The sequence below is a fragment of the Oncorhynchus keta genome, chromosome 2 (assembly GCF_023373465.1).
Source record: "Oncorhynchus keta strain PuntledgeMale-10-30-2019 chromosome 2, Oket_V2, whole genome shotgun sequence".
Lineage (NCBI taxonomy): Eukaryota > Metazoa > Chordata > Actinopteri > Salmoniformes > Salmonidae > Oncorhynchus > Oncorhynchus keta.
This window is the reverse complement of record NC_068422.1, coordinates 3100532-3124205: the sequence shown is the minus strand read 5'-3', so window position 1 is coordinate 3124205 and position 23674 is coordinate 3100532. Positions and strand designations below refer to the sequence as shown.

General features: G+C 44.7%; 1 long non-coding RNA gene across 1 annotated transcript; it reads left to right on the top strand.

Moving 5' to 3' along the window:
* The first annotated feature begins 13192 nt into the window (after nucleotides 1-13192).
* Nucleotides 13193-23444, top strand: LOC118361407 (uncharacterized). The gene is made up of 3 exons (XR_008070508.1): nucleotides 13193-13299; nucleotides 20699-20759; nucleotides 21573-23444. It is a non-coding gene; the product is annotated as an uncharacterized LOC118361407 (long non-coding RNA).
* The last annotated feature ends 230 nt before the right edge of the window (nucleotides 23445-23674 follow it).

The following is a 23674-nucleotide window of genomic DNA, read 5'->3' as shown; positions in this document are numbered from 1 at the left end:
ACCAGGTTCTGTTTGACCCATTTATTGTATTGTTCTGTTGACGGTGGTTTATGGGTATTAAACGACACCGTTGTAAATCAGATTTCGCTCTCCTGCGCCTGACTCCTCTGCCGCCAGTATGCACCTCACTACAGCAGGCTAAGGAGCATTGGTGTCTCTGAGGGGTCTTTGGCCTGGTTTGCTAACTACCTCTCTAAAAGAGTGCAGTGTATAAAGTCAGAAAATCTGCTGTCTCAGCCACTGCCTGTCACCAAGGGAGTACACCAAGGCTCAATCCTAGGGCCCATGCTCTTCTCAATTTACAACATAGCTCAGGCAGTAGGAAGCTCTCATCCATTTATATGCAGATTATACAGTCTTATCCTCAGCTGGTCCCTCTCCGGATTTTGTGTTAAATGCTCTACAACAAAGCTTTCTTAGTGTCCAAAAGGCTTTCTCTAACCTTACCCTTGTACAGAACACCTCCAAAACAAAGTTAATGTGGTTTGGTAAGAAGAATGCCCCTCTTCCCACAGGTGTTATTACTACCTCTGAGGGATTAGAGCTTAAGGTAGTCACCTCATACAAGTACTTGGGAGTATGGCTAGACAGTACACTGTCCTTCTCTCAGCACATATCAAATCTGCATGCTAAATCTATATCTAGACTTGGTTTCCTCTATCGTAATCGCTCCTCTTTCACCCCAGCTGCCAAACTAGCCCTGATTCAGATGACCGTCCTACCCATGCTAGATTACAGAGCCATCATTTATAGATCGGCAGGTAAACGTGCACTCGAACGGCTAGATGTTCTTTACCATTCGGCCATCAGATTTGCCACCAATGCTCCGTATAGGACACATCACTGCACTCTATACTCCTCTGTAAACTGGTCATCTCTGTATACCCATCGCTTGACCCACTGGTTGATGCTTATTTAGAGTATAGAGATCATCTCTTGCAGTCAAGTTTCCATTCATGGGATAGTTCACTTATCTGAAGTTTAGCTTAGCATTGCTACATTACGCAAAAAAATGTTCGCCAGATTATTCTTGAAATTGCTAAATAACCAGCTAATGGATTGACATTTTTTGGGGAGGACACAACACTCCATAGAGAAGTAGAAAATAAGCTGAACATCAAAGGGGAACTGTCTGTCTGTCTGTCTGTCTGAAAGACATATTTGGCAGACAGACTGTTTATAAAACCTCTAAGTCTTTTTTTAACCGATACCATGCCATTAGGTCTTGTTTTGACTATAAGTACAACATTGTCATTTGTGAAGACCGCATGGACAGGATTCAGTAAGCATTTTTCATACTTCAACTGTTTTAATGTTTCTGCCCCTTACAGTGTGTGTGTGATCATGAACAGGGTATGAGCCACACAAACCTTTTTCATGACAAATGTAGCTGTGAGGAAGGGTAACAAAAACATTGTTTATCACACTCACACCTTATACCTTGAACTTCAATGTTATTTTTTTTCAAGGCTCAGATGCCACTCATTCTCCAAGGTAACAGGAGATCAAGCAATGTCTTTTTTGTTGTGCATTGTTGCTTTTTCTTATATAACAAAAATGACTCCAATTACCTCACAGTTTCTACCACACAACCTCAATCAGCTTCCTACAGTCCAGAATCATCCATTTGAAATTAATCACATTCTGCAGATGGAAAAAGTAACATTACCATCATACCACAGAAGCAGCAGCATTCTACGAAAGACGTAAGGAAAAATTAAATGAGTTTTCCCTGGTCTTTTGTATTACACACATTGGAAATGAGTTTTCCCTTGTCTTTTGTATTGCACCCATTGGAAATGAGTTTTCCCTGGTCTTTTGTATTGCACCCATTGGAAATGAGTTTTCCCTGGTCTTTTGTATTGCACCCATTGGAAATGAGTTTTCCCTGGTCTTTTGTATTGCACCCATTGGAAATGAGTTTTCCCTGGTCCTTTTTCTATTGCACCCATTGGAAATGAGTTTTCCCTGGTCTTTTGTATTGCACCCATTGGAAATGAGTTTTCCCTTGTCTTTTGTATTGCACCCATTGGAAATGAGTTTTCCCTGGTCTTTTGTATTGCACCCATTGGAAATGAGTTTTCCCTGGTCCTTTTTCTATTGCACCCATTGGAAATGAGTTTTCCCTGGTCTTTTGTATTGCACCCATTGGAAATGAGTTTTCCCTGGTCTTTTGTATTGCACCCATTGGAAATGAGTTTTCCCTGGTCTTTTGTATTGCACCCATTGGAAATGAGTTTTCCCTGGTCCTTTGTATTGCACCCATTGGAAATGAGTTTTCCCTTGTCCTTTGTATTGCACGCATTGGAAATGAGTTTTCCCTGGTCTTTTGTATTGCATCCATTGGAAATTAGTTTTCCCTGGTCCTTTGTATTGCACCCATTGGAAATGAGTTTTCCCTGGTCTTTTGTATTGCACCCATTGGAAATTAGTTTTCCCTGGTCCTTTGTATTGCACGCATTGGAAATGAGTTTTCCCTGGTCTTTTGTATTGTCCACATTGTGATTGTGTGTGTGCTTTGCAGATAATTTACTACAAGAAGCAGATCTGACCACAGGTGGGCCCCCGCAGGTAGTCGTAATCTTGTTGGCAGGCATCAGCGCAAAACCTGTTTGCGTAGCATAGATTGCCATTTATCATTCTACATGAGTTTTACTAGTAGTGTGTGTGTGTGCAGGCTTTGTACATAATGTTGCTGCTACCGTCTCTTATGACCGAAAAGAGCTTCTGGACATCAGAACTACTCACCTCATATTAGATGAACAGTTTTTCTTCAATGAGTCGGAGGGGAGGGATATACTACAGACACCCGACCAGGCTCAGAACCCCGTCATTCGCTGGAGAAGGAAACTGAGATTTTGCGGAAAAAGATCAGGGTGCCTTGTGAGGATCAGGTGACGAGTGGCTAATCTGCTTTTGCCTTCCATCCTGCTAGCTAATGTTCAGTCGCTGGAAAATACATGGGACGAAGTGAAAGCACGTATATCCTACCAACGGCACATTAAAAACTGTAATATCTTATGTTTCACAGAGTCATATCTGAACGACAACATTAAGGACATAAAGCTGGCTTTACAGCCAGAACAACAGCCTCTGGTAAGACACGGGGCGTGGACCTATGCATATATGTAAACAACAGCTGGTGCATGATATCTAAGGAAGTCTCGAGGATTTGCTCGCTTGAGGTAGAGTATCTCATGATAAGTTGTAGACCACAGTATCTACCTAGAGTGTTTCATCTGTATTTTTCATAGCTGTCTACATACCAACCCAGACCGATGCTGGCACTAAAACCTCAAATCAATGAGCTGTATATCGCCATAAGCAAACAAGAAAACGCTCATCCAGAGGGGGCTTTCCTAGTGGCCGGGGACATTAATGCAGGGAAACTTAAATCAGTTTTCCCTCTTTTCTATCAGCATGTTAAATGTGTAACCAGTGGGGAAATATTCTAGACCACCTTAACTCCACACACAGAGACACGTACAAAGCTCTCCCTCGCCCTCCATTTGGTAAATCTGACTATAATTCGATCCTCCTGATTCCTGATTACTAGCAAAAATTTAAGTAGGAAGCACCAGTGAGCACAAGCACGAGCAAAAGGGATCAGATAAAGCAGATGCTAAACTACAGGACTGTTTTGATAGCACAGACTGGAATATGTTCCGGGATTCTACTGATGGCATTGAGGAGTACACCACATCAGTCACTGGCTTTATCAATAAGTGCATCGAGGACATCGTCCCCACAGTGAATGTACAAACATACCCATACCAGAAGACATGGATTACAGGGAACATTCACACTGAGCTAAAGGGTAGAGCTGCCGCTTTCAAGGAGCTGTACGCTAACCCGGAAGCTTATAAGAAATCCCGCTATGCCCTCCGACGAACCATCAAACAGGCAAAGCGTCAATACGGGACTACGATCGAATTGTACTACACCGGCTCCGACGCTCTTTGGATGTGGCAGGGCTTGCAAACTACTACAGACAACAAAGGGAAGCACAGCTGAGAGCTGCCCAGTGACACGAGCCTACCAGACGAGCTAAATAACTTCTATGCTCGCATCGAGGCAAGGAAATGGAGATGATTGTGGACTACAGGAAAAGGAGGACCGAGCACACCCCCATTCTCGACGGGGCTGTAGTGGAGCAGGTTGAGAGCTTCAAGTTCCTTAGCGTCCACATCACAAACAAACTAACATGGTCCAAGCACACCAAGACAGTCGTGAAGAGGGCACGACAAACCCTATTCCCCCTCAGGAGACTGGAAAGATTTGGCATGGGTCAGATCCTTTTCAGAAAACAAGCCTGGATCAATGTCTAAAGACTGTTGACATCTAGTGGAAGCCATAGGAACTGCAATCTGGGTCCTAACCCATTACATACTTAATGGGCATCCAATTGAAAACCACCCACATCAAAAAAGTCCCACATCCTGGATGGATTTTCCTCCGGTTTTCGCCTGCCATATCAGTTCTCACAGACATTATTTTAACAGTTTTGGCAACTTTAGAGTGTTTTCTATCCAAATCTACAAATTATATGCATATCCTTTTTTTTTTAAAATATATATTTCACCTTTATTTAACCAGGTAGGCTAGTTGAGAACAAGTTCTCATTTGCAACTGCGACCTGGCCAAGATAAAGCATAGCAGTGTGAACAGACAACACAGAGTTACACATGGAGTAAACAATTAACAAGTCAATAACACAGTAGAAAAAAAGGGGAGTCTATATACAATGTGTGCAAAAGGCATGAGGAGGTAGGCGAATAATTACAATATTGCAGATTAACACTGGAGTGATAAATGATCAGATGATCATGTACAGGTAGAGATATTGGTGTGCAAAAGAGCAGAAAAGTAAATAAATAAAAACTGTGGGGATGAGGTAGGTGAAAATGGGTGGGCTATTTACCAATAGATTATATACAGCTGCAGCGATCTGTTAGCTGCTCAGATAGCTGATGTTTGAAGTTGGTGAGGGAGATAAAAGTCTCCAACTTCAGCGATTTTGCAATTCGTTCCAGTCACAGGCAGCAGAGTACTGGAACGAAAGGCGGCCGAATGAGGTGTTGGCTTTAGGGATGATCAGTGAGATACACCTGCTGGAGCGCGTGCTACGGATGGGTGTTGCCATCGTGACCAGTGAACTGAGATAAGGCGGAGCTTTACCTAGCATGGCCTTGTAGATGACCTGGAGCCAGTGGGTCTGGCGACGAATATGTAGCGAGGGCCAGCTGACTAGAGCATACAAGTCGCAGTGGTGGGTAGTATAAGGTGCTTTAGTGACAAAACGGATGGCACTGTGATAAACTTTGGGCACTCTTTTCTTCCAGACGTCTAAATACTGCCCCCAAGCCCAAATAAGATTGACCCTAGCCCCCCAACACATAAACTACTGCAGCATAAATACTGTAGGCTGAGACAGGAGGGGTGGGGAGACACTGTGGCCCTGTCCATCGATGCCCACGGACAGGGCCAAACAGGCAGGATATAACCCCACCCACTTTGCAAAGCAAAGCCCCCACACCACTAGAATGATATCTTCAACCACCAACTTACCATCCTGAGACAAGGCAGAGTATAGCCCACGGGTTGCGCCACGGCACAACCCAAGGGGAGGGAGACGCCAACCCGGACAGGAAGATCACGTCAGTGACTCAACCCAATCAAGTGACGCACCCCTCCTAGGGATGGCATGGAAGAGCACCAGTAAGCCAGTGACTCAGCCCCTGTAATAGGGTTTGAGGCAGAGAATCCCAGTGGAAAGAGGGGAACCGGACAGGCAGAGACAGCAAGGGTGGTTCATTGCTCCAGAGCCTTTCCATTCACCTTCACACTCCTGGGCCAGACTACAGTCTATCATAGTACCTGTTTTTAGGGGAGCGACTGCATGTAGGGTATTTCGCACGGTTAAATTGAGTTCCTCAGTTAGATGGTTAACTGATTTTTTTACTCTGACGTCCTTGGGTAGGCGGAGGGAGTCTGGAAGGGCATCAAGGAATCTTTGGGTTGTCCAATAATTTATAGCACATCTTTTGATGATCCTTGGTTGGGGTCTGAGCAGATTATTTGCTGCGATTGCAAACGTAATAAAATGGTGATCCGTTAGTCCAGGATTATGAGGAAAAACAGTAAGATCCACAACATTTATTCCACGGGACAAAACTACGTCCAGAGTATGACTGTGGCAGTGAGTAGGTCCGGAGACATTTTGGACAAAACCCACTGAGTCGATGATGGCTCCGAAAGCCTTTTGGAGTGGGTCAATGGACTTTTCTGTGTGAATATTAAAGTCACCAAAAATGTGAATATTATCTGCCATGACTACAAGGTTTGATAGGAATTCTGGGAACTCAGTGAGGAATGCTGTAAATGGCCCAGGAGGCCTGAAAACAGTAGCTATAAAAAGTGATTGAGTAGGCTGCATAGATTTCATGACGAGAAGCTCAAAAGACAAACATGTCTGGGTTTTTTTTTTTATTGAAATTTGCTATCATAAATGTTAGCAACACCTCCGCCTTTGCGGGATGTGCTGGGTATATGGTCACTAGTGTAACCAGGTGGTGAGGCCTCATTTAACACAGTAAATTCATCAGGCTTAAGCCATGTTTCAGTCAGGCCAATCACATCAAGATTATGATCCGATCAGTAATTAGTTCATTGACTATAACTGCCTTGGAAGTGTGGGATCTAACATTAAGTAGCCCTATTTTGAGATGTGAGATATCACAATCTCTTTCAATAATGGCAGAAATGGAGGAGGTCTTTATTCCAGTGAGATTGCTAAGGTAAACACCGCCATGTTTAGTTTTGCCCAACCTAGGTCGTGGCACAGACACGGTCTCAATGGGGATAGCTGAGCTGACTACACTGACTGTGCTAGTGGCAGACTCCACTAAGGTGGCAGGCTGGCTAACTGCTGCCTGGCCTGCACCCAATCTCATTGTGGACTTCGGGGAGTTAGAGCCCTGTCTATGTTCGTAGATAAGATGAGAGCACCCCTCCAGCTAGGATGGAGTCTGTCACTCCTCAACAGGCCAGGCCTCTACCCTTCTCTGCTCTGCTCTTCCCTACTCTGCTCTACTCTGCACTGCTCTTCCCTACTCTGCTCTGCTCTTCCCTACTCGGCTCTACTCTGCTCTGCTCTTCCCTACTCTGCTCTACTCTGCTCTGCTCTTCCCTACTCGACTCTACTCTGCTCTGCTCTTCCCTACTCTGCTCTGCTCTTCCCTACTCTGCTCTGCTCTTCCCTACTCTGCTCTACTCTGCTCTGCTCTGCTCTACTCTGCTCTTCCCTACTCTGCTCTTCCCTACTCTGCTCTACTCTGCTCTGCTCTTCCCTACTCTGCTCTACTCTTTCCTACTCTGCTCTACTCTGCTCTGCTCTTCCCTACTCTGCTCTGCTCTTCCCTACTCTACTCTTCCCTACTCTGCTCTACTCTTCCCTACTCTACTCTGCTCTACTCTTTCCTACTCCGCTCTACGCTTCCCTACTCTGCTCTTCCCTACTCTGCTCTACTCTGCTCTGCTCTTCCCTACTCTGCTCTGCTCTTCCCTACTCTACTCTTTCCTACTCTGCTCTACTCTTTCCTACTCTTCCCTACTCTGCTCTACTCTACTCTCTCTTCCCTACTCTGCTATACTCTTCCCTACTCTACTCTTCCCTACTCTGCTCTACTCTACTTTTCCCTACTCTACTCTACTCTTCCCTACTCTACTCTTCCCTACTCTGCTCTACTCTTCCCTGCTCTACTCTTCCTTACTCTGCTCTACTCTACTCTACTCTTCCCTACTCTACTCTTCCCTACTCTGCTCTTCCCTACTCTGCTCTACTCTGCTCTGCTCTTCCCTACTCTGCTCTACTCTGCTCTGCTCTTCCCTACTCTGCTCTGCTCTTCCCTACTCGGCTCTACTCTGCTCTGCTCTTCCCTACTCTGCTCTACTCTGCTCTGCTCTTCCCTACTCTGCTCTACTCTGCTCTGCTCTTCCCTACTCGGCTCTACTCTGCTCTGCTCTTCCCTACTCTGCTCTGCTCTTCCCTACTCTGCTCTGCTCTTCCCTACTCTGCTCTACTCTGCTCTGCTCTGCTCTACTCTGCTCTGCTCTTCCCTACTCTGCTCTTCCCTACTCTGCTCTACTCTGCTCCGCTCTTCCCTACTCTGCTCTACTCTTCCCTACTCTACTCTTTCCTACTCTGCTCTACTCTGCTCTGCTCTACTCTGCTCTGCTCTTCCCTACTCTACTCTTCCCTACTCTGCTCTACTCTTCCCTACTCTACTCTGCTCTACTCTTTCCTACTCTGCTCTACGCTTCCCTACTCTGCTCTTCCCTACTCTGCTCTACTCTGCTCTGCTCTTCCCTACTCTGCTCTACTCTACTCTACTCTTCCCTACTCTGCTCTACTCTTCCCTACTCTACTCTTCCCTACTCTGCTCTACTCTACTTTTCCCTACTCTACTCTACTCCTCCCTACTCTACTCTTCCCTACTCTGCTCTACTCTACTTTTCCCTACTCTACTCTACTCTTCCCTACTCTACTCTTCCCTACTCTGCTCTACTCTTCCCTGCTCTACTCTTCCTTACTCTGCTCTACTCTACTCTACTCTTCCCTACTCTACTCTACTCTTCCCTACTCTACTCTTCCCTACTCTGCTCTACTCTACTCTACTCTACTCTTCCCTACTCTACTCTTCCCTACTCTACTCTTCCCTACTCTGCTCTCCTCTACCCTGCTCTACTGTTCCCTACTCTACACTTCTCTGCTCTACTCTACCCTACTCTACTCTTTCCTACACTGCTCTACTCTACCCTGCTCTACTCTACTCTACTCTGCTCTGCTCTACTCTACACTTTTCTACTCTGCTCTACTCTACACTTCTCTACTCTCCTCTGCTCTACTCTTCCCTACTCTGCTCATGCTCTGCTCATGCTCTGCTCTACTCTGCTCTACTCTGCCCATACTCTGCTCTACTCTTCCCTACTCTGCTCTACTCTTCCCTACTCTGCTCTACTCTGCTCTGCTCTACTCTTCCCTGCTCTGCTCTGCTCTACTCTTCCCTGCTCTGCTCTACTCTGCTCCACTCTTCCCTGATATTCTCTACTCTTCCCTATTCTGCTCTACTATATTCTACTCTTCCCTACTCTATCAACAAGATACATTTTAATTGCTTTGATGCAATACATGTTCTTGGTCAGAGATATACAGTACAATGTGTTTCTGACTGTGACTCGTCATGCTGTTTCCAAAATAAAAGTTCTGGTATGAAACGTTGTCATAGAGAGATAGTACATCGTGTTACTGTGTGTCTTCTGTGTTTCCGAGTTTTTCTGGGCCTCCAGTCCCACTGTCAGCACTTTGGCTAGTGGGAGAGGAACCCCATATGTTGCCATGTGGCAGTGTTGTGCAACCAAGGGCTTTATCTACTGTCACATGTTCCCCAACAATCCCCCTCTCAGCTCTCTGTAAACACCATTCAGATCACTGATGACAGAGGTAGTCCAGCTGTGTTGAAAATAAAAGCCAAGACAACACTCTACCCCTCTCCCCTTTTTTCCAGTCCTCTACACTCCTTCCCTCTATTCTCCACTCTTGTCCACTCCACGCCTCTCATCTCCCCGCTTTTCCACTCCTCTCCTCTACTCTCCCCTCTTGTCCACTTCACTCCCCTCCACTCATCTCCCTTCTTTTCCTCTCCTCTCCCCTCTTGTCCACTCCACCCCCCACTCCACTCCACTCTTGTCTGCTCCTCTCCTCAACACCAAATCATTCCACTCCACAACACCAAAACAACTCTCTCCATTCCACTCTTTTCCTTTCCTCTCCACTCCACCAAAACGACCCACTCCAATCAACATCAAAATAACCCACTCCTCTCCTTTTCTCAACATCAAAACAACTCAATATCCTGTCATTTCTGCTGTCTCTGTTCTGGAATGTATGAAGTTAGAGGTGACTCAGTGTTGCCATTCAGGAAATACAGATAAGAATGTGTTACACGCCAAAACTAGCAAACAACGTCTCATCCCTCAGAGGGAGGAAAACATCAGGTCATAGAGCTAGCTTCCTGCTTCTAGATGAATTCTCCATCTAACCTTAACCTAAACTAACTCGGAGGCAAGCTCTTGTTAACCTTAGTGAGTTCGTGACTCACTCTGTCTGCATTCCAAATGGCACCCTATTCCCTATATAGTACACTACTTTTGACCAAAGCAATTCTGGACATACAAAGTAAGAGAGTAACAGGTTTTGAGAAGGAGACAATGCGAGGAATCAAGGAAATGCAATTGAGATTCTCCCTTAATGTTTTTTCTACTTCATGTTAGTAACTTGTGTCTCTCTGGCGCCCACTCCAGTCAGATGTTTGGAAGGGCAGAGAAGCTTCCACCCATCGTCCAGTACAGGCCCCAGAGGTCCTACAACCGATCAGCCATTGAAATCACACGTATGTTAATACATGTTCTACTCTGCTCTATACATTATCTTCCTCATAATTTAAAGTGGATAATTGTTTTATATCTATATCCACAGCCCAATAATACCAATATGAGCTATATTTTCCTTTATAGTTGGTAACCTGGGTGTGAGTGGAGAGCTCCAAGCCAAACTACAGGACTTCATGATTATGAGAAATCTGCTTTCCATCGGGAAGGTTCTGGGAGAGGGTGAGGATGGCATTAATTTGATATCTTATTACACAAAATTATTATTATTATTACAAAATGATTAGCCTCTTTATATTATAAAATGTATATTATAAAGTAGGTAAAATAAAACATTTTCTCAATCATATGCCATTTCTTTGTTACTACTTGAAATTTAGAGGTATTTCTGACGGGTTACCTCTATAGTAGCACATTTTAAAAAAAAATGATTGAACAGGTGGAGACTCTGTGGTGGAGGGACGTCTGAAACAACCTGACGGAGCATCTGAGAAAGTGGCTGTGAAGACGATGAAACGTGAGTTTCTTCAATCACTATCAGTTTATTTTAATTTGACGATGTCATTTAGGTCAGATTGAGATTTTTTCTCCTTCTTTATCCTAGATGGTTGATTAATTCCACAGCCTGGTCCCAGATCTGTTGGGCTGTATAACTATGTAGTTCATGAAGTGTTTGCCAAGAGTTGGCAAGCCCGCGCAAACAGATCTAAGACCAGAGTAAATAGCAAGTACAATTTGTATTAATTTCCTCTTTATTTTCTAGTGGATAGCTTCTCCCAGAGGGAGATAGAAGAGTTCCTGAATGAGGCTGCCTTCATAATGTCATCAGGCTGCAAGGTACTGTAGGTCTTCTCTGCTGTCATCATTGGCCATCCAGCTCATTCCTGGTCAGTTGAAGACAAATTACTCGTATCAAATCAAATCAAAGTTTATTTGTCACATGTGCCAAATACAACAGCTGTAGACCTTAAAGTGAAATGCTTACTTACAGGCTAAATCATAGTTATTAGGTGAATAATAGATAAAGAAATAAAAACAACAGTAAAAAGACAGTGAAAAATAACAGTACTGAGGCTATATACAGTACCGAGGCTATATACAGTACCGAGGCTATATACAGTACCGAGGCTATATACAGTAGCGAGGCTATATACAGTAGCGAGGCTACATACAGGCACCGGTTAGTCTGACTAAATTGAGGTAGTATGTATATGTACAGTAGATATGGTTAAAGTGACTATGCATATATGATAAATAGAGGTCATGTATCGCAGGCAGCTTAGTCCCAGTGATGTACTGGGCCGTACGCACTACCCTCTGTAGTGCCTTGCGGTCAGAGGCCGAGCAGTTGCCGTACCAGGCAGTGATGCAACCAGTCAGGATGTTCTCGATGTTACAGATGTAGAACCTTTTGAGGATCTGAGGAAATAGGGGGAATAGGCTTTGTCGTGCCCTCTTCACGACTGTCTTGGTATGTTTGGAGCATTCTAGTTTGTTAGTGATGTGGACACCAAGGAACTTGAAGCTCTCAACCTGCTCCACTACAGCCCTGTCGATGAGAATGGGGGTGGCTCGGTCCTCCTTTTCCTGTAGTCCACAATCATCTCCTTAGTCTTGGTTACGTTGAGGGATAGGTTGTCATTCTGGCACCTCCCGGCCAGGTCTCTGACCTCCTCCCTATAGGCTGTCTCGTCGTTGTCGGTGATCAGGCCACTGTTGTGTCGTCTGCAAACTTAATAATGTTGATGGAGTCGTGCCTGGCCAGCAGTCATGGGTGAACAGGGAGTACAGGAGGGGACTGAGCACGCACTCCTGTTGAGGATCAGCGTGGCAGATGTGTTGCTACCTACACTCACCAGCTGGGGGCGGCCCGTCAGGAAGTTTCCTATTTCCTGTGCGTCCTGCATGTTGAAGAAAAAATATTTGTCTAGTCCGAGGTAAGTGATCGCTGTCCTGATATCCAGAAGCTCTTTGTCTAGTCCGAGGTAAGTGATCGCTGTCCTGATATCCAGAAGCTCTTTGTCTAGTCCGAGGTAAGTGATCGCTGTCCTGATATCCAGAAGCTCTTTGTCTAGTCCGAGGTAAGTGATCGCTGTCCTGATATCCAGAAGCTCTTTGTCTATTCCGAGGTAAGTGATCGCTGTCCTGATATCCAGAAGCTCTTTGTCTAATCCGAGGTTAGTGATCGCTGTCCTGATATCCAGAAGCTCTTTGTCTAATCCGAGGTGAGTGATCGCTGTCCTGATATCCAGAAGCTCTTTGTCTAATCAGAGGTGAGTGATCGCTGTCCTGATATCCAGAAGCTCTTTGTCTAACCCGAGGTAAGTGATCGCTGTCCTGATATCCAGAAACTCTTTGTCTAACCCGAGGTAAGTGATCGCTGTCCTGATATCCAGAAACTATTTTTTGCCATAAGATGGTGGCAGAAACATGATGTACAAAATAAGTTACAAATAGCGCAAAAAACCTGTAAACATGTTATTATTAGGTATAAACCTGCTATTCCATTAACCTGCTCCTGCCAGGTGTTTGTCTGGAGCCGAGGTCTGGTCACTTCCCCAAGCCCATGGTTATCCTGCCCTTCATGAGATATGGAGACCTCCACAGCTTCCTGCTGCGCTCACGCCTCGGAGACAGTCCATTGGTGAGCTGTCCGATGCTTTCTGAGGACCACATTGGAAAGAAATGCTGTGTTTACTGGATATGGTTAATGACATTGTAATGACTTCTTCTTCTTCTCTCAGTTCCTGCCCACTCAGACGCTCCTGAAGTTTATGATTGACATCGCCATGGGGATGGAATACCTCAGTGGACAGAACTTCCTCCACCACGACTTAGCTGCACGCAACTGTATGTCAGTTTAAATTTCCCATGAACCATATATACTACCGTTCTAAAGTTACTTAGAAATGTCCTTGTTTTTGAAGTCAACAGTGAAGAGGCGACTCCAGAATGCTGGTCTTCTAGGCAGAGTTACAAAGAAAAAAGCCATATCTCAGACTGGCCAATAAAATGAAAAGATTAAGATGGGCAAAAGAACACAGACACTGGACAGAGGAACTCTGCCTAGAAGGCCAGCATCCTGGAGTCGCCTCTTAATTGTTGACGTTGAGACTGTTGTTTTGCGGGTACTACAGTATTTAATGAAGCTGCCAGTTGAGGACCTGTGAGGCGTCTGTTTCTCAAACTAGACACTCTAATGTACTTGCCATCTTGCTCAGGTGTGCAGTGGGGCCTCCCACTCCTCTTTCTATTCTAGTTAGAGACAGTTTGCGCTGTTCTGTGAAGGGAGTAGTACAAAGCGTTGTATGAGATCTTCAGTTTCTTGGCAATTTCTTGCATGGAATAGCCTTCATTTCTCAGAACAAGAATAGACTGATGTGTTTCAGAAGAAAGTTATTTGTTTCTGGTCAATTGAGACTGTGATCGAACCCACAAATGCTGATGCTCCAGATACTCAACTAGTCTAAAGAAGGCCAGTTTTATTGCTTTTGTAATCAGGACAACAGTTTTCAGCTGTGGTAAGATTTTCTAATAATCAATTAGCCTTTTAAAATGATAAACTTGGATAAGCTAACACAACGTGCCATTGGAACACAGGAGTGATGGTTGCTGATAATGGGCCTCTGTAAACCTATGTAGACATTCCATAAAAAATCTGCCATTTCCAGCTACAATAGTAATTTACGACATTAAAAAGGTCTACATTGTATTTCTGATCAATTTGATGTTATTTTAATGGACAAGAAAAGTATCAGTCAAAAGTTTGAACACACCTACTCATTCAAGGGATAACAGTGAAGACATCAAAACTATGAAATTACACATGGAATCATGTAAACTCAGCAAAAAAAGAAACGTCCTCTCACTGTCAACTGCGTTTATTTTCAGCAAACCTAACGGGTAAATATTTGTATGAACATAAGATTCAACAACTGAGACATAAACTGAACAGGTGCCACAGACATGTGACGAACAGAAATGGAATAATCTATCCTTGAACCAAGGGGGGGTCAAAATCAAAAGTCACAGTCAGTATCTGGTGTGGCCACCAGCTGCATTAAGTACTGCATTTTATCTCCTTCTCATGGACTGAACCAGATTTGCCAGTTCTTGCTGTGAGATGTTACCACACTCTTCCACCAAGGCACCTGCAAGTTCCCGGACATTTCTGGGGGGAATGGCCCTAGCCCTCACCCTCCAATCCAACAGATCCCAAACTTGCTCAATGGGATTGAGATCCAGGCGCTTCGCTGGCCATGGCAGAACACTGACATTCCTGTCTTGTAGGAAATCACGCACAGAACGAGCAGTATGGCTGGTGGCATTGTCATGCTGGAGGGTCATGTCAGGATGAGCCTGCAGGAAGGGTACCACATGAGGGAGGAGGATGTTTTTCCTGTAACGCACAGTGTTGAGATTGCCTGCAATGACAACAGGCTCAGTCCAATGATGCTGGGACACACCACCCCAGACCATGACGGACCCTCCACCTCCAAATCGATCCCGCTCCAGAGTACAGGCCTCGGTGTAACGCTCATTCCTTCGGCGATAAACGCGAATCCGACCATCACCCATGGTGAGACAAAACGTCAACTCATCAGTGAAGAGCACTTTTTGCCAGTCCTGTCTGGTCCAGCGACGGTTGGTTTGTGCCTATAGGCAACGTTGTGGCCGGTGATGTCTGGTGAGGACCTGCCTTACAACAGGTCTACAAGCCCTCAGTCCAGCCTCTCTCAGCCTATTGTGGACAATATGAGCACTGATGGAGGGATTGTGCGCTCTCTGTAGCGCTGTCTTAGGCATCTCACAGTATGGCCATTTCAATTTTTACTCTGGCCACATCTGCAGTCCTCATGCCTCCTTGCACCATGCCTAAGGCACATTCATGCAGATCAGTAGGGACCCTGGACATCTTCCTTTTGGTGTTTTTCAGACTCAGTAGAAAGTCCTCTTTAGTGTCCTAAGTTTTCATAACTGTGACCTTAATTGCCTACCGTCTATAAGATGTTAGTGTCTTAAAGACCGTTTCACCGGTGCATGTTCATTGCACAAGCATGGGAAACAGTGTTTAAACCCTTTACAATGAAGATCTGTCAAGTTATTTAGATTTTTACGAATTATCTTTGAGAGGGTCCTGAAAAGGGACGTTTCTTGTTTTTGCTAAGTTTAGTAACCAAAAAGTGTTAAACACATCAAAATATATTTACATTTTAGATTCTTTGAAGTAGCCACCCTTTCCCTTGATGACAGCTTTGCACACTCTTGACATTCTCTCAACCAGCTTCACCTGGAATGCTTTTCCAACAGTCTTGAAGGAATTCCAACATATGCTGATCACTTGTTGGCTGCTTTTCCTTCACTCTGTGGTCCAACTCATCCCAAACCATCTCAATTGGGTTGAGGTCGGGTGATTGTGGAGGCCAGGTCACTCTGGGTCTTCCTTTCCTGTGGCAGTCCTCATGAGAGAGTTTCGTCATCGCACTTGATTGTTTTTGCGTCTGCACTTGAAGAAACTTTTTTCAGTTCTGCCCACAAATTTTCTATGGGATTGAGGTCAGGGCTTTGTGATGGTCACTCCAATACCTTGACGTTGTTGTCCGCAAGCTATTTTGCCACAACTTTGGAAGTATGCTTGGGGTCATTGTCCATTTGGAAGACCATTTGCATCCAAGCTTTAACTTCGTGACAGCTTCAATATATCCACATCATTTTCCTCCTCATGATGCCAACTATTTTTTTTAAGTGCACCAGCCCCCCCTGCAGCAAATCACCCCCACAACATGATGCTGCCACCCCCGTGTTACTGTGGATATAGATCATTTTGTACCTGTTTTCTCCAGCATCTTCACAAGGTCCTTTGTTGTTGTTCTGGGATTGATTTGCACTTTTCGCACCAAAGTATGTTCATCTCTAGGAGACAGAACACGTCTCCTTCCTGAGGGGTATGACGGCTGTCTGGTCCCATAGTACTTATACTTGCGTACTATTGTTTGTACAGATGAACGTGGTACCTTCAGGCGTTTGGAAATTGATCCCGAGGATGAACCAGACTTGTGGAGGTCTACAATTGTTTTTTCTTATGTCTTGGCTGATTTCTTTTGATTTTCCAATGATGTCAAGCAAAGAGAAACTGAGTTTGAAGGTAGGCCTTGAAATATGCTGCGTAGTGGTTACTCATGACTTTAATGAAAAAAGTGACACATGAAATAACTATACAAATTCAAAACAACAAACGGAACGTGAAACCTAATTACAGCCTATCTGGTGAAACTACACAGAGACAGGAACAATCACCCACGAAATACAAAGCGAAACTCAGGCTACCTAAATACGGTTCCCAATCAGAGACAACGAGAATCACCTGATTCTGATTGAGAACGCCTCAGGCAGCCAAGCCTATACAACACCCCTAATCAGCCGCGATCCCAAATACTACAAACCCCAATACGAAAATACGGTAACATAAACCCATGTCACACCCTGGCCTGACCAAATAATATAACGAAACACAAAATACAATGACCAAGGCGTGATAGTGGGAGATATCGACGCGGGGCATGACGCCGTACCCTGGCATCCAGAACCATGAGATTTATGACTACCTACTGGAGGGCCACAGGCTGAAGCAGCCAAGTGACTGCCTAGATGAACTGTGAGGGTTTATTCTTCTGTCTACATGGTTTGGGCTTTCGTGGATAGGAACATGTAGCCTGGTCCCAGAGCTGTTTGTGCTGTGTTGTCAACATATAAGGTCATTGTCAATTAATATTGAGTATACAGCACAAACAGATCTAGGACCAGGCTAAGGAACACTATGATACAGCCAGAACAATATAGACCAACTGAAGAAGTCATGTCTGCAACTCTCCCCAGTGGTTTATTAAGACATAAAACAGACAACGTTTGAATGATTTACATATTTACATTTGAGTCATTTAGCAGGTGCTCTTATCCCAAGCGACTGACAGTTTGTGCATTCATCTTAAGACCACCTAAGGATGATGTCCATGCGCACGTGGAAATCTAATAGCATAATACAAAAATCCCTAAAAAATCCATCTGTTTATACTACAGATTTCTGTTTTCTTTTGCATTGGATGCGTCTCAATCTACCGCCTCCGCCTTTGTAGCATTTCCACATCTGCGGTGAAAGGTGTTGGCGCTACAGCTGTGTTTGTCAGACCATGAAACATCCCGAAAATCTGTTTTCTAACAAAATCAGCTGTAGCGTTGGAACGGTTTGGTGATTTGCTCTACGACCCCCCACACGCGTCTTGGGACTCGTCTGAAGTCGGTACAGCCGATCTGCCAACTTCTGTCTGTAGCATCCAAACAGTTTGGGCTACACACTAAATCAAATCAAATCAAATCAAAGCAAATCAAATTGTATTTGTCACATACACATGGTTAGCAGATGTTAATGCGAGTGTAGCGAAATGCTTGTGCTTCTAGTTCCGACAATGCAGTGATAACCAACAAGTAATCTAACTAACAATTCCAAAACTACTGTCTTATACACAGTGTAAGGGGATAAAGAATATGTACATAAGGATATATGAATGAGTGAGGGTACAGGGCAGCATACAGTAGATGGTATCGAGTACAGTATATACATATGAGATGAGTATGTAGACAAAGTAAACAAAGTGGCATAGTTAAAGTGGCTAGTGATACATGTATTACATAAGGATGCAGTCGATGATATAGAGTACAGTATATACGTATGCATATGAGATGAATAATGTAGGGTAAGTAACATTATATAAGGTAGCATTGTTTAAAGTGGCTAGTGATATATTTACATCATTTCCCATCAATTCCCATTATTAAAGTGGCTGGAGTTGGGTCAGTGTCAATGTCAGTGTGTTGGCAGCAGCCACTCAATGTTAGTGGTGGCTGTTTAACAGTCTGATGGCCTTGAGATAGAAGCTGTTTTTCAGTCTCTCGGTCCCAGCTTTGATGCACCTGTACTGACCTCGCCTTCTGCATGATAGCGGGGTGAACAGGCAGTGGCTCGGGTGGTTGATGTCCTTGATGATCTTTATGGCCTTCCTGTAACATCGGGTGGTGTAGGTGTCCTGGAGGGCAGGTAGTTTGCCCCTGGTGATGCGTTGTGCAGACCTCACTACCCTCTGGAGAGCCTTACGGTTGAGGGCGGAGCAGTTGCCGTACCAGGCGGTGATACAGCCCGCCAGGATGCTCTCAATTGTGCATCTGTAGAAGTTTGTGAGTGCTTTTGGTGACAAGTCAAATTTCTTCAGCCTCCTGAGGTTGAAGAGGCGCTGCTGCGCCTTCTTCACGACGCTGTCAGTGTGAGTGGACCAATTCAGTTTGTCTGTGATGTGTATGCCGAGGAACTTAAAACTTGCTACCCTCTCCACTACTGTTCCATCGATGTGGATAGGGGGGTGTTCCCTCTGCTGTTTCCTGAAGTCCACAATCACCTCCTTAGTTTTGTTGACGTTGAGTGTGAGGTTATTTTCCTGACACCACACTCTGAGGGCCCTCACCTCCTCCCCCCTGTAGGCCGTCTCATCGTTGTTGGTAATCAAGCCTACCACTGTTGTGTCGTCCGCAAACTTGATGATTGAGTTGGAGGCGTGCGTGGCCACGCGGTCGTGGGTGAACAGGGAGTACAGGAGAGGGCTCAGAACGCACCGTTGTGGGGCCCCATTGTTGAGGATCAGCGGGGTGGAGATGTTGTTGCCTACCCTCACCACCTGGGGGCGGCCCGTCAGGAAGTCCAGTACCCAGTTGCACAGGGCGGGGTCGAGACCCAGCGTCTCGAGCTTGATGACGAGCTTGGAGGGTACTATGGTGTTGAATGCCGAGCTGTAGTCGATGAACCGCATTCTCACATAGGTATTCCTATTGTCCTCTTGAATTTCAACTACCTCCGAAGATTTTCTATGGGGTTGAAATCTGGAGACTGGCTAGGCCACTCCAGGACCTTGAAATGCTTCTTACGAAGCCACTCCTTCGTTGCCTGGGCGGTGTGTTTGGGATCATTGTCATGCTGAAAGACCCAGCCACGTTTCATCTTCAATGCCCTTGCTGATGGAAGGAGGTTTTCACTCAAAATCTCACGATACATGGCCCCATTCATTCTTTCCTTTACACGGATCAGTCGTCCTGGTCCCTTTGCAGAAAAACAGCCCCAAAGCATGATGTTTCCACCCCCATGCTTCAAAGTAGGTATGGTGTTCTTTGGATGCAACTCAGCATTCTTTGTCCTCCAAACACGACGAGTTGAGTTTTTACCAAAAAGTTCTATTTTGGTTTCATCTGACCATATGACATTCTCCCAATCTTCTTCTGGATCATCCAAATACTCTCTAGCAAACTTCAGACGGGCCTGGAGATGTACTGGCTTAAGCAGGGGGACATGTCTGGCACTGCAGGAGTGACTGGCGACGTAGTGTGATACTGATGGTAGGCTTTGTTACTTTGGTCCCAGCTCTCTGCAGGTTATTCACTTGGTCCCCCCGTGTGGTTCTGGGATTTTTGCTCACCGTCATTTTGACCCCACAGGGTGAGATCTTGCTTGGAGCCCCAGATCGAGGGAGATTATCAGTGGTCTTGTATGTCTTCCATTTCCTAATAATTGCTCCCACAGTTGATTTCTTCAAACCAAGCTTCTTACCTATTGCAGATTTAGTCTTCCCAGCCTGGTGCAGGTCTACAATTTTGGTTCTGGTGTCCTTTGACAGCTCTTTGGTCTTGGCCATAGTGGAGTTTGGAGTGTGACTGTTTGAGGTTGTGGACAGGTGTCTTTTATACTGATAACAAGTTCAAACAGGTGCCATTAATACAGGTAACAAGTGGAGGACAGAGGAGCCTCTTGAAGAAGAAGTTACAGGTCTGTGAGAGCCAGAAATCTTGCTTGTTTGTAGGTGACCAAATACTTATTTTCCACCATAATTTGCAAATAAATTCATTAAAAAGCCTACAATGTGATTTTCTGGATTTTTTTTTCTAATTTTGTCTGTCATAGTTGAAGTGTACCTATGATGAAAAGTACAGGCCTCTCATCTTTTTAAGTGGGAGAACTTGCACAATTGGTGGCTGACTAAATACTTTTTTTGCCCCACTCTATGCCTTAATTTCAACAACAAAAATATAGACTCTTAGCTTTCCTTTGACACCCAATTTGACATGCTCCTATGAACTTCACATGTTGGTGCTCATGTAACCTTTTACATAGAAATGGCCTTAATCCTTTCCTGTCCCACTGTCTGCCCACCAGGTATGAGATCATGTACAGCTGTTGGCGTACTGACCCCCTGGACCGCCCCATCTTCACTCAGGTGACAAAGAGTGCGCGAGACAAATGTGTGTCCCAAATGGCACCCTATTACCCAAGGGGCTCTGGTCAAAAGTAGTGCGCTATATAGGGATGGGGTGCCATTGTGATGCAGCCATAGACAACCTGGTCAAAAGTAGTGCTCTTTGGGGGGGGGGGGGTAGGTATGTTTTATTGTTACATACACCAGAAAGGTTTGAAAAATGTTTCTTTTACAGCAGGGGTGTCAAACTCATTCCACCAAGCGTCTGCAGGTTTTTGTTTTTTCCTTTCTATTAAGACCTAGACAACAGGTGAGGGGAGTGTCATACTAATTAGTGACCTTAATTCATCAATCAAGTACAACGGTGGAGTGAAAACCCACAGACACTTTGTCCACGGTGGAATGAGTTTGAGGCGTGTCTTACAGGGTCAGCCATGGTAGTATGGCACCCCTGGAACAAATTATGGGCCTTGCTTAAGGTCACATCAACAGATTTTTCACCATGTCAGCTCGAGTATTAGAACCAGCGATCTTTCGGTTACTGGTCCAACAGCTCCAACCGCTAGGCTCCCTGCCACCCCTATCTAGAACCTATAAGGGTTCTTTGGCTATCCTTATAGAATAACCCTTTTCGGTTCCAGGTAGAACCCTTTCCACAGAAGGTTGTACTGGGAACCCAAAAGGGTTCTAACTGGAACCAAAAAGGGTTCTCCTATTGGGACAGCCGAAGAACCATTTTCTTAATCTGAGTGTGTATATAACGAATAGGGTGTAATTTGGTACGCAGACATAAACAAAGACTGCGTAAACATGAATCTTCCCATCTTCCCTTAGGTAAGAGAACTGTTGGAGAAGCTGACAGAGAAACTTCCAGAAGTTTCTACCAGCAAAGAGAACATCATCTACATCAACACCAGTTTCGCCGAGGAGGAGCATGGGGTTTGTGCAGACCCCCACCTAGATTTGCCGCTTTTTAGCACCTCCCCTTCCTGCAGTCATAGCAACCAATTCAGCTCCCCCCTTCCTGTTGCCACCCATTTAGCTCCTCCCCTTCCTGCAGCCAGGTGAGACCGGACCTCCCCCTTTTCAGTTCCTTCTCTTCCTGCAGTCAAAGTCAGAGACCAAATAACAGAGATCTGGTGACAGCAGACATCCACGAGAGTAAGGAAGAAGATCGTTACGTTGTTGTCATCTCTAATGCCAATCGGAGTGGAGACCCCGCTGTCGCCAAGACCGCAGCAACAGCAGCAGCTGTGGACAGTGACACTCCCCCGTTCTCGAGGGAGGGCTTGGGTGGGGCTGTGCGTGGAGCTACCCGTGACTCAGTGGGTGATGTCACTGGAATGGAGCAGCACGTGAGTGACACCACGCTGTTACTCTGAAGGGCATGGAACATTGGAACTAAAAATCCAGGGATTTGAAAGCAGAAAAGAAAAGCTCTCTCTCAGGTGTCATATCTGATGATAATACACATCCTTCTTGTCTGCACTCTGATCTGTTGAGGATATTATAGGTATGGTAATTACCTGGCCGGTGATAAGCACGATTACCGCATGATTACCGCCGGTAACGTGTCCGGCTCTGGACTCTATGCTACTGGGTTCGAATCATGCCTCGGAATATCATGCTACTCCTTCATTTTATTACAGTATGAAGAGATGTTACTGTGGATCATGAGCACATAGGCTTCCTGCTTGGTGCAGCATGTGCAGTCTTGAGTTGCCACCCTTCCAAGTCCTGTTTCACCAAGGATCTGCCCAGTTCCCATAGAAATTGAATACCTATCTATGATTCTGTCTTCTGGCATTATTAAAACAGTATTACAGGCTTGTCTATTCCCTAATGCTTTGCATTGAAGTTATTCTGACCAGTTTTTCAGTGGATATTTATACCTCAAATAGTTACCACTAGCTATCCGTGTGCAAGAGATGTACATAAGATATTCTACATTTGCACATCTCTCTTATAGTATACAGCATTTCCAATGAGATAAGCTTTGCTCAACAAATTAAATCAGTCTATCCCTAGCAAATATTTTCCCTCCTGCAGCAAAGCACCCCCACAACATGGTGCTGCCACCCCTGTGCTTCACGGTTGGGATGGTGTTCTTCGGCTTGCAAGCATCCCCAAAAAGTATGATCTTTGTCCCCATGTGCAGTTGCAAACCGTAGTCTGGCTTTTTTATGGTGGTTTTGGAGCAGTGGCTTCTTCCTTGCTGAGCAGCCTTTGAGGTTAAGTTGATATAGGACTTGTTTTACTGTGGATATAGATACTTTTGTACCTGTTTCCTCCAGCATCTTCACAAGGTCCTTTGCTGTTGTTCTGGGATTCATTTGCACTTTTCCCACCAAAGTACGTTCATCTCTTGATATTGAAAGCTGTGAACAAGACATAAATACGGCCAACCACTGTTCTAAATCAGTGTACTACACTCCCAACTAAATGCTTACATTCAAACTGTATGTAAATTTAATTTTTATATATTGAAGTATTTTTAAGTGGCATTGTGTATATGAACTTTACCTACTAAGTGTATAGAGAGTATTGTGTACATATGTTTTATAGTCTGAAGAAAAAAATCTGTTTTGGATCTCTGAGGACCCTGTGCAGCCTTGAGGTACTCCACCAAGTTCAGGCTGTAGACCATGGAATGTGCACAATATCTAACAGTTTAAATTAAGAATTTTAAAACAAGTACAACTTTTGTCAAATATAGTCAATGTTGATATTGACTTGTTAGTGATTTGCATTATTTTTGACATAACGTAATAAACGATTGCAAATACAAAAAGGTGTTATTTTGTTTATCCTTCTGAAAATAAATCCATCCTGAAATGAATAAAATACACACACAATATGATGATGATCATTGAAAGGTAAATGAATAACAGATTTCAAGTTGCTATCGTTTTTATAAAGTATATGGTAACTGGCAC